This window comes from Diadema setosum, chromosome 9, assembly GCF_964275005.1.
Source record: "Diadema setosum chromosome 9, eeDiaSeto1, whole genome shotgun sequence".
Taxonomy (NCBI): Eukaryota; Metazoa; Echinodermata; class Echinoidea; order Diadematoida; family Diadematidae; genus Diadema; species Diadema setosum.
Window position 1 is genome coordinate 31,341,266 of NC_092693.1, and position 11,551 is coordinate 31,352,816.

General features: G+C 40.8%; 1 pseudogene; it reads left to right on the forward strand.

Moving 5' to 3' along the window:
- The first annotated feature begins 502 nt into the window (after nt 1-502).
- On the forward strand, nt 503-9,117 carry LOC140232971 (uncharacterized; annotated as a pseudogene).
- Nucleotides 9,118-11,551: the final 2,434 nt, after the last annotated feature.

Genomic DNA, 11,551 nt, shown 5'->3' on the forward strand with positions numbered 1-11,551 from the left:
GTGCACGTTTGTTTACAGGAAACTTGGATCAAAATTTCAAGTCGTTTGCTCACAAATGTGAACACGATCATCCTGCCAATAAGTCATACATAATACTCAAATTACCCCGAAAAACTCAACAATGTGCAAACAAATTAAAAGACAAATTATTGACAAAATAATACACTTTTACATAAAATTCTAAAAACATCCTAATAACGGAACAAAACACTTTTCAGCACAGTTTGGGGAAGCCATGTTTTTTGTATGACTGCTCAGGCCTGTAACTGCGACTCAATTTTGTCTTCTTTTTTTTTTTGTCTGTTAGCGGTGAGAAATAATGATAATGGTAATAATAAAGTAAAACGTAATGATTTAATCATTCCCGTGTCTCATTTGCAAGGTCCAGTATTGATTACAGTATGTGCATTGACCAATTTGTCCAATCGAAGGGAAAGAGACTACAGAGGTGAGGTACTACCTCCACATAAAACGGCTGGTAAACTAGCCTAGGTAACTATCACGCAATTTCATTTCCGGGTGCGTGCTGCAGTAAAAATGGAAACCAGTGTGTGAAGACGACTATGTTTCCATAAGATACAATCTACAAGCAAAGGTAAGATGTATGCTATCTCAATGACGATGCTTTTACGATCCCACAAGTAGTAATTTGGTCAGTACGTTAAAAAGCTTTTGTGCAAACCCCCTGTGTAACTGTAAGTGAACTGGCTTTGGTATGGAGGGTGTTTCACAACCTCGCGCACATGACCTACAGTAAACTACACAAGGCCTTATTCGAGAACAGCATGTACACGAGTCTATGCACTGTACAAATAGCGTACCATACCACGACTGCTGACCAACGTTGTATTGCGTGTGGTGTTGCAGCTTTTATCCCAGGTGCGTGCAAAACACAGATTGGCTTACCCTTGCCTATGCCTGCTGACATGATTTTTGGAAACGAGATTGCCATGTGTATACAATGTAAAATGTACGTTAATATCCGTGTCATAGCCCCCCCCCCCCCAACACTCGGGTGGTAATTTTGATAGCGTTCATTCCTAAAGCCTGTTTTATAGGTGGTCAAATTGGTCAAATTCATAACCAGATGAGTAATACCAAGTTCAAAAAATCTTCATGAGTGAGATTTTCACGACTCGGCGTCTCGCCGAGTCATGGAGCTGTGCTCCTTATTTTTAGCCTAACAAGTATTGCACTTCACCCGATCTGTGAGGAAAAATGGGTGCCATGCGTGAGATCGTGAGACAGACCCTAAATGCTTGAGTCTCCCGCAGAATGCAGCATTTTATCTCTAAGAATTTGGAATGTAAACAGCATTTGGTTGACGTTCTGAGTGACCGGGGGGGGGGGGGGGGGGATCTACCAAGTCTCCCTGATTCGGCCCCTTCGGCAAGAAGCTGAAAAATTTCAACAACTTTTGTTTCACTGATAAAATTATTAATTAGTATTCCTGACAAGTTGTAAGTCTCTGACAATTTCAGCAAATTATCTGTGGATTTGATTGACTAAGAAGTTCTGGGGGCATTAAATTTTCATGAAGGAACTTGTCGGATAAAATGTCCGACAAGTCAATCATATCCGACAAGTTGGGGAAATCAGCCAATCAGACTAAAGAATTTCTCAAAACTTGTCGGATATAATTGACTTGTCAGATATTTTATCCGACAAGTTCCTTCATGAAATGCCCCCCTGGTCATGCACTGACTGTTACCATGGTGATTGTCAGGGCTGACAACTTTCATGAAACGGTCCCTGGTTGTATAGGAATTATTGTGAGATGCATGTAACGAACACATGCAGCGACTCGGCCGCACATTAATTAAACGTACGTGGCCCCTGAGCTGTTCTTTGGTACCGTATCTCCCCGCGACTTCATTGTCAATTGTCATCTACTTCGATTTGAGATATTTGAGATTTGCAATGCTGAAAAACAAAGGAAATAATTGATATATAGGACTATGTTCTTATCTTCATCACAAGACTATGTTCCGGAATGAATGCAGTTTTAAAAAATGCAAACGTGCATGGCGTTTGATTATTAGTTTTTGTATGAAACTCTCATAATTAGATGAGATGATTCAAAAACAATTTTAAGAATAGAGAGTATGGCCTGGATAATCCGAATGGACCTGCAAATTCGTGTCTTTTCATTTTTTCTCTCTGGTCGATGATGACCTTACCTTAAAAAAAAATGAAATTGAGGTTTAGTGATTTTGTATTGAAAAGCTATTTGAGTGGATGCCTGATGACATGGATAATCTGATGGATCATGGACCTGATCAATTTCATCCTTTTTGCCCCCCCCCCCCAAAAAAAAAAACACCCCAGAATTAACAGATGGAAAAAAAAAATCACATTTCCTTATCATATCCCACTCAAATTTAGTAGTTGCTTCCCAACTGCATCCATATAGGGCCTAACTGAATGTGGTTACTTTAGTTGATTTGCATCCATTGCGTGCCATGCAAGAACACTATTCCACGCGCCCACGTACTATCCGGGGTCGGAGGGACCGCATGAGTGTTCCCAAAATCTCCGGCAAGTAACAGATGCGTATATACTTTTTGCTTGACGAAATTTGGTCGAGAATTGTAAAAAAAAAAAAAAAAAAAAAAACTAAGTAGGGGAGGGGTGTATATTTGCCATATTCACCCGCAGATTTCATTAAAATGGGGGTAATTTCAAAATATCTTGAAAATTATAGAAAAGTTGATCCAGCATTAATTTATGCCATGAAATTTTAATTTATGTTCGTTTTTTATTTATTTTTTTATTCTGAGTTCTTAAATCTCGATTTGAACACACACACACTCGATACTTCTAAAATGTATTGTAGTAGTGGGAGCGTCTGTCTATACATGAAGTTACGGGTCGGAATGTGAAGAGCTCACAAAGTAAAAGGGGGTGCCGTGTTCCGGATTTAGGAGGCGGGGGTCTCCAAGCCAAAAAACAAAAAAACAAAAACAAAAACAAAAACAAAGAAACACCTGAATTGCCGTAAGCCCGCGAAACTGGCCTTTGACGGGATTCAGAAATTTAGCCAGTCCAGAGATTTTTTTTTTTTTTTTTTTTTTTTTGGGGGGGGGGGGGGGGGCTAGGTGCTTTGAAACGGAGGGAACGAGCATACTATAGTTTGCTTATCATACTCTAATAATTAATTATGAATATGGGGTAGGGGAGTCGACATCTCACTGGAATTTGAGGGAAAATCGGACATCAAAGTCTTAATCCATTAAAAGGTTATATGAATTTGTAGAGTTTCGATGGCGCCATCGCTGTATGAGAAGACTGCAACAATTCGTGATTGTCAAAAAGCATGACAACGGTTATTAATTAAAGAAAATATTGAGAAAATTCCATAAAAGTTCATATTTCGAAAATCCAAGACCGTTCACGTTAAGTCTTGTTAATGACACAAAATGTGGACGGTTGATATAACATTCCCCCTACTGCCCTCTAAAAGAGATGATATGTTGAGTGTACAACCCCCCCCCCCCCTGCCTTCTAATAGAGGTAAGCCAGATTTTTATTTTTTATTTTACATTGTGCTCAAAAAATGAAAATACGTGTATATGTTGAATGTCAACTTTGAAACCTAAGAACGCTCTGTGGGTTTTCCCAAAAGACGCCCTGTTACACAAACGTATCGGATAGTGCACTCATGTTGATCTTTATTAGTATGCCTATTAGTTCCCAAAAGACGCCCTGTTACACAACCGTGGCCCCGTTGCAGAAAAATAACGATCAAACGCAAGTCAAGAAAATCATACACAACTTGATTTTCAACCAATCAGAATGGAGCATTTGGGACTTACGTTTGCTCTTCTTGACTTGCGTTTGATCGTAACTTTTATGCAACGGGGCCCGTATCAGGTAGATATGCTGATCTTTATTAGTATGCCTGATTCCCAAACAAAATCGTATTGGTTTTTATTGATATGTAAATTTTTCGCAGCTTTTATCTAAACAACACCCCCATTCGCCCACCAAGTGAATTTTGTAATCAATCAATGGCTTTTTAAGGGCGGAATTATTTTTCCTTCTTTTTTTCAGATAGTGTCCCGGATTGTTGGGTCAAAATGTCAAACAGACGCAGAGCGACTCCAAAATTCAGCTGTAAAGAATGCCTTCACACCGATTTCTCACAAGAGGCAATAGCTGTCCATTATCTCCAGAAACATATGGACGTCGACTTTTGTTCTCTCAGCACACCAGTTGAAGACACCTCTGATGAGGGGATGCCCCAGCCCTCCCGTGGTAGAAAGAGGAAGATTGCGACAAGGACAAGCCAATCGAAATCCGACAGTGGCAGCATGGAGACCCCGGGAGATTCCGATGAGCTTGGTCGCGGGAAGAGGAAAAGGAGAATGCCGAAGAGATTCCTTACCGAATCAGAATTGGACAAGCCTAATACAGACAAGGTTTTTCCATCACATGCCCGTAAAATAGAGAAAGACAAAAAAGACAAGGAAGAAGAGTCAGCAAGAGTTGAGGACCGAGAAATCTGCTCTGAGAAGAAAGAGACGGGAGAGAAAGATAGCACATCCACAAATGAAAGTCTTGGGAGTGAACAAGGTGTGAAAATTAACACAGTGACCGAGGAAAGTCCTGCGAACAATGATAAAGATCGTCATGTTGTCGCAGAAGCATTGCAAGAAGCGGCAGATGACATTCATGCCACTTTGGACAAAGAACAACACGTGTCATGTGATTCGACAAGAGAAGTAACAGAGAAGCACACGGAGTCAAGTCAAGGACATGCAGATAAACCCATAGGTACCAAAAGACGCAAAATGACTGTAAAGAAGGGTTCTTCTTGTACTGTATCGAGAAGAGCCAAGAATAGGAAGCGAAAACGTCATGAAGTACGTAAACCTCACCTAGCAGCTGACAGTGAGGATGGTAAGAATGGCACGGAAATAAGGACGGACGAACTTAAATGCACGAGTGCCGATTGTGATGGAAATGGCTTGGCAGGTAAAATTGCGCGATCAGAAACTGTAAATCAGAAGATCAGAAGATTGCCAGTGGCGTTAGAGCAGTTCAATCAAAAAGTTGAGAAAATAATGCATGAGTGGCGCGTAGTGCAAAAGAGACGTAAAGAAGAATCCATCAGAACCTGTTCCTTCCCAGACTGCAGCTTGAAGATGATGGAGCATGAACTTCTTTTACACGAGACTTGTCACGCTAAATCTGTAGATGGTCTCCGGTGTCCACACTGTGATTTCATGTGCCTGCACTGGCGTCACATGCGGAAGCACTTGCAGAAGAGGCACGCCAGACACACAGGGAGATTGTACCACTGTGACCAAGACGACTGCAAGCACACATTTGACAGATCCAACCAGCTCCGCAGACACGTTCTAGAAAAACACATCAAGGAGCAATTGGTGGATGAGATTCTGAGTGGAAGCATTGATCTCAAAGAATTCCAGATCGGAAGCGAAGACACAAAAGGTGAACTGAACGGAGACCAGACCACTCAAAACAACGACTGTGGAACGAATAACAGTGAGGACACTTCGAGTAGACCTCATACGAAAAAGAAACAAAAGCGTCGTAAGAATGACAGAGCCCATCGAGAAAAATCTGACGACGACCACCGAGAAAAGGTGACTTTCATTTGTGAATTATGTGCCGCGAAATTTAGAGACGAAACTTCCATGCTTGAGCATAAGCAAAGACACATCACCGATCAAGAAGAAACTTTTTACTGTCCGGAGTGCACCATTGTCTGTGCGGGTGTCGAGATGCTACGAGAGCACTACCGCGAGGAACATAAGAACAAACTGATGATCAATGCGCCGAGTGTCCTTTCGCAACTAACCGGTTCTATCAAATGAGCACACACCAGGCCATGCACACTGGCCAGAAAGGCGTGACGTGTCAACAGTGTGGAAAGACGCTGGCCAATCAGTACAACCTCAAGGTGCACAAATTCAGGAAACATACCACGGAAGAGCAGAAGACGGTTGAGTGTTCAGCATGTCCCTACCGGTGTGCCGATAAATCGGTCCTCAGGGTAAATTAAATTATGTTCACTCTGATTATGATGAAGATAGTGTTAGGCAAACTGATTACCACTGAAATTATATCAATAATATTCAAAATTTTATGCTAATGTTTCAATGTCCTGAAATGGTAGGAATGTAGTCACGAGAATACCATCTGAAAATACAGCTGTAGATGTTTAACAGATTGAAAATGAAAGTGAAATAGAAAAGCAGGCCTACGACTGCATGTATGACTTTCGGACGCTTCAGTATTGCGTGAGTTGTAATGTGTTTTGCAATGTATTTTATTTCGTAATGAAGCTGATACAGAACACGATTTACGATGAACTTATCTCTGCATGAATAAGAAAGTTATGTCATGGAATGATCTTTAATTGTAAAAGATTGCCGATTTCGGGGCACACTGTTTACATAATCTCTATTGAACTCATTTCTTTGATACAGGATCACATCAACAGCATCACAAGCACATGCTGAAGAATCCTATTTACCACCGCTGTCCCCAGTGCGACTACGTTGGTCACAAGAAACAGAGCCTGGAGTTCCACATGCGTGTCCACACCGAACAGCGCCGCTTCAAGTGCAACCGTTGTCCGTACGCCAGCAAGACCAAGAACCACCTGAAGATACACATGCAAACGCACGAGGGACTGCAGCCTGCCTCCTGTCAGTTCTGCGATTTTCGAGGTAATTTGATTGATAACATCACATTATGTCACCTTGCAATTTTATATGCATAAATTCTAAATAGCGTCAAAAGGATTGATAACCCGAAATTTTTCCACAAGAAATCAGATCTCGAAACGGTTTGTGACAGTATGTAACCAGAACTAACATTGACGTGTACAAGACTAAAAAATAGAGGTTTGCCACTGTTGTTGCATGTATGTGTCCAAAAAGCATACAATTTCCCATATATTCGCAGTCTACTGCAAGCACTACCAGGGGTGGGAATGTATGATTATTTACGACAATCCTGAAAAAAAAAGAAGAAATTACTGTTTTTAAATGATTTGTACTATTGCAAATGAAATGCGCAGAGAGGCTTTGATTATTGCTGAACATTGTGAAATGTTGTTCTCGGTGTATTTTGTCATCACAGTGAGCTTTATTAATAATTACATTGGTGAACTAACATTAAAATGATAACGATGAGAATTATCATCATCTTTCCACCACGATATATATGCTTAAAATGCTTTTCAACATTATCAGTGCACTCATTCACTTACTCCATCGACCTCGTGGAGCATTCCGGCCAGAATGGATCCTCAAGGCGTAAACATTGATGAATCTAACCACATTATTCATTATCCACCCCTTCTGATACGCAGCGGCTTCCAAGAAGAGATTGTCTGAGCACATCATGCGGCGGCATCTCCATATCGAACCGTATCTCTGCAAAATTTGCCAGTGGCGGACTGCCTACAGTGGGAATATGTGGAAGCACCTCAATCAGCACAGGAAAGATCTCGGTACAGAAATGCCGGAGGAACCAGTCATCATTGACACGGACCTCCTGAAAGGGGTTGTACTTCCGGAGATGCCGAAGGCACCCACTGGAAAGATGAGGGGTCAATCAAGGACAGACAGTGCTGAGTACACTGCAATGACACTAGGTCAGAACACTCATTGAAGCAAGGCACGAAGTTGGTCTTTACGAGCTGTCAGGTCACCAAGAAGTTGCACCCGGGAGCGAGCTCCAAGTTGTTCAGATCTCGGAGGAGACAGTCGGGAGACCTGATGCCGAATGTGATGGTGGTGTGCCGGGCGACAGCCACCTGCAACTTGTTGAAATACACGACAATGCCATCGGAGTGAACACCATCGGCCAACAGGTGGTTGCTCAGCTCCAAGATACCAATTCCCAACTGAGCAGCGCCCTCGGTGATAGCCTTCACGAGAAATTGGGCCACATGGAGATCTTCATTTCTCACGACGCTGTAGGAAAGACGGGGAATCTGACAAGGTTGTCGAGGTCCTGCACGTTAGAGAAGACGGGAGCATCGTCTCGTCAACTATGAACCGAGATGTTGAGGTTGCTGTCTTGGCGCTGGCCCAGCTAGAACCTGGAACACACACAACTGAACTTCCATCTGGAGTTGGCGATGGTAGCCGAATCACAATCGTCCAAACAGTCCAGCAAGATGTAAGTTATACAGATTGTAAATATCTATTGAAGTCAAAGACAAGGAATACTGTCCAAATACACTGTCTTTCAAACTTGTGTACTATGAATCGACTTTTTTTTTTTTAGCTGTGTCATCAATTTGCCACTTTTTAGTACCAAATACATCTACGAGAGCGGCTGAGGATGCTTACAGTTGATCCTCCCTTTTTTGTATGTATTTCCAGCCATGCAGCAACAGAATGTCTGACGTGTTGTCATAAAATCGCGTGGAATCATTGACATGCGACTTTATGTTGTTAGGTGTGGTAAACATAGCATAAGAGGTATGTCGGATTGTTATGCTTTCAATACAAGGAGACCATTTTCCTATTAAATGATGTTACTTGGTTCATAATTTCCCCACTACTTACTTTGATGGGTATCACACTGTCTGCTGCACCCATTATGTTATCACGATTGTCTATTCAAAATTAACAAATTCCTGTTAATAATCATGATTCAGCAGCAGGATGCTCATTGCGTCCACGACGCGGCGGTGAGCGCGGCCATTGAAGCCGGGATCCACACTACGGCAGCGAAAGACAACGACGACGACGCCTTGGATCAAATGTCCGACGCCACCGTACAGCAAGTATCAATACAGACACACAGTGACGAAATAGCCCAGGATGTAGTTGATCTAGCTTCACAGAATGGACATTCCTCCGCAGATGTAGCCGGGCATTGTGATAGTGACATGAAGGATGACGGGAAAAGTGATGGACATGATATGACTGCATTGTGAAAACGAACCATGATGTATGCTGAACCGTGATGTACTGAGTATACGTTCTATTATTTTGCCAATATAGATGGATGATGTTGAATACGTAACAAAGTGTCTCTATAGATGTATCCATGCTGCTTTTTCGCAAAGAGCAGAGAGGAAAAACATCAGAGGAGCAAGATATAAGCTAGGTAAGAAAAACATCAAGGGGGGGGGGATTTCATGAAGCATTTTGTCGGACAAATTGTTGTCAGCCAATCAGATGCAAGGATTTCTATAGCTTTTAACAGTTTGTCAGACGAAATATCTGACAAACGCTCATGAAATGCCCCCCCCCCCCCCCCGGTCAAACAGCAGTGGTATCATGTGAGATCAGGAGTTCATCTTCAGAAGGAAGTCACTGATGTGTCAGCAGGTCCATCTTTAGCTAGACTGTCTACCCGGCAGGGACAGTGTTGCCAACCATCTTTGGCTAGACTGTCTACAAGCAGGGACAGTTGCCACCCCCCCCCCCCCGAAGTTTCCACTGATTGCCTTTTAAAGTTCGTGTATCCCTTTTGCAACCGTGAAAATTAGATTCCTTTCATAAGCTGGTATTTTATTTTATTTATTTATTCTTTTTTTTTTTTGGTAGAGGTATTGTATACTTGAGACCTTTCATAAGAATGATTAAACCGTTTCATGAAAGTTGTCGGCACAGACAAGTTGTCAGTCTCTGGCAGTTAGCATAAAAGTCAGGGACCAGAGCTTCTCAGCCGATCAGAACCGAGGATTTTACCGAAATGTTAGGGCTGACAACTTCCATGAAATGGTGTCCTGAAAACGTCTTTATAATGTAGGAGGAAGCATAAGATCCAGAGAATTTGCTCGAACCTCCAAAAATTGTCAACCGTTATTCTCTGTAGAAAGAGGAAGCGGATTCTCGAGGGACATGGGGCTAGTTTTTCATTCCTTTTGTGTGTGTGTTTTAAAACGAACTCTGAGGTGTATTATTGTACTATTTCATACACGAGGTTGGAAGTCATTATTTTTCAACTACACAAAATTTCATGACGTCAGCTTTGTAAAAGGGATATACTTCGTTATTACGTGACAGGTTGATATTCTCCCCAACGCTCGGGCAGAGAGTGTGTTTATGATTAATGGTGCAATAATCATGGTAATAATGGCTTCTGGATAAAATTCTTAAGTTTGCTCGTGTCAATATCACATATCGATTTATTGCGAATAAAGTTTGAAACGATGTATTTTTTCTTTTCATAGTTTCCTTGCATACACAAACGCATTTGGCCATATATGTACTTATATATATATATATATATATATATATATATATATAATATATATATATGTTATCGTGACATTCCTTTGTTTTCTCGATACAAGTATAATCGCAAATGGGAGGGGACTACTAAGAAGCAACTACTTGTAAAATGTAGACCCCCGATGGAATACAGACAAATATAATATCAAAGAAATTGCAAAGCATTATACGAGAACACTAATACGAATATATATATATATATATATATATATATATATATATATACGTACATGTATATAAGTCATATATTTGTGTGTGTGTGAACAAGAGGGCTCAATTGGAACCCTGGTATGGATATACGAATAGGCTACATAATATAGAGTACAAGATGTTTACCGAGTGCATTTACATGCCATTTTTTGAAACAGAATTATACCTTCCGAGTACAGTATACGAAATTAAAATAATTCCAGAAAATATGTATATGGTACCAACAGTTTATTTTGACACAAATTTTCACCCGAAGATTTTTTAGTCTAAATAAACTGACAACATGAACTTGAGTTCTGTTCTATTTTTTTTTTTTTTTTTTTTTTTTTTTTTTTATATTAGTGACCAACGCATGGACTATATTACGTTACAACTTACTCCGGCACTGTATATCCATGGTAGACCTACATCCCAGTTATGCGTTGGCTTTTGTCACTCATCTTTAAAGCGTATGTTATAGTACAGGTGTATAGGCCTATATACAAACACTCACACTCGATCATAAAGCCTACACACGATATAAATGCTGCATGGAATGCACGATCAAGAATAAGGAACGAGAAAGAATGGCAAAGGCGGAAGTGAGAGTTCTATAGGACATTTCAAAGGCCGGTTGACTGCGAGAATGTAAACAGTACTAAAACACATATTTTTCATAGCAACTGTGGTCGGACATATGCCCTTTAACTGTCGACATAGGACCTATTGTAGCACCGCATGATTATTCTCTGTTGCAGGATATAGCCATAAGCAATGAACACTATATAGTGTAGGCTGCATTGCATACGGGTTGGATATCACGCCCATTGAGTTTGTCAATATTTTTCATGGTTATTACTCTAAAAAGAACTAAATGATCAGTGCATATTTGTGCCGATAAAGGCTAATTGAATATCACTATTTGAAATTAATAAAAACAACTCAATTAGAGCCATATATTTTTCGAGGAAAATGGAGCAAAGAAAATGGGATTCCGTCCCGATGGAATCTCATTTTCTTTGCTCCGTTTCCCACTAATAGATAATATTCATTTCCGGTCAATTTTTCTGTTTGCGTTTGTCATATATTTTTCATGAACAAGAGATACTAAGAGGAGCGTCAGAAAG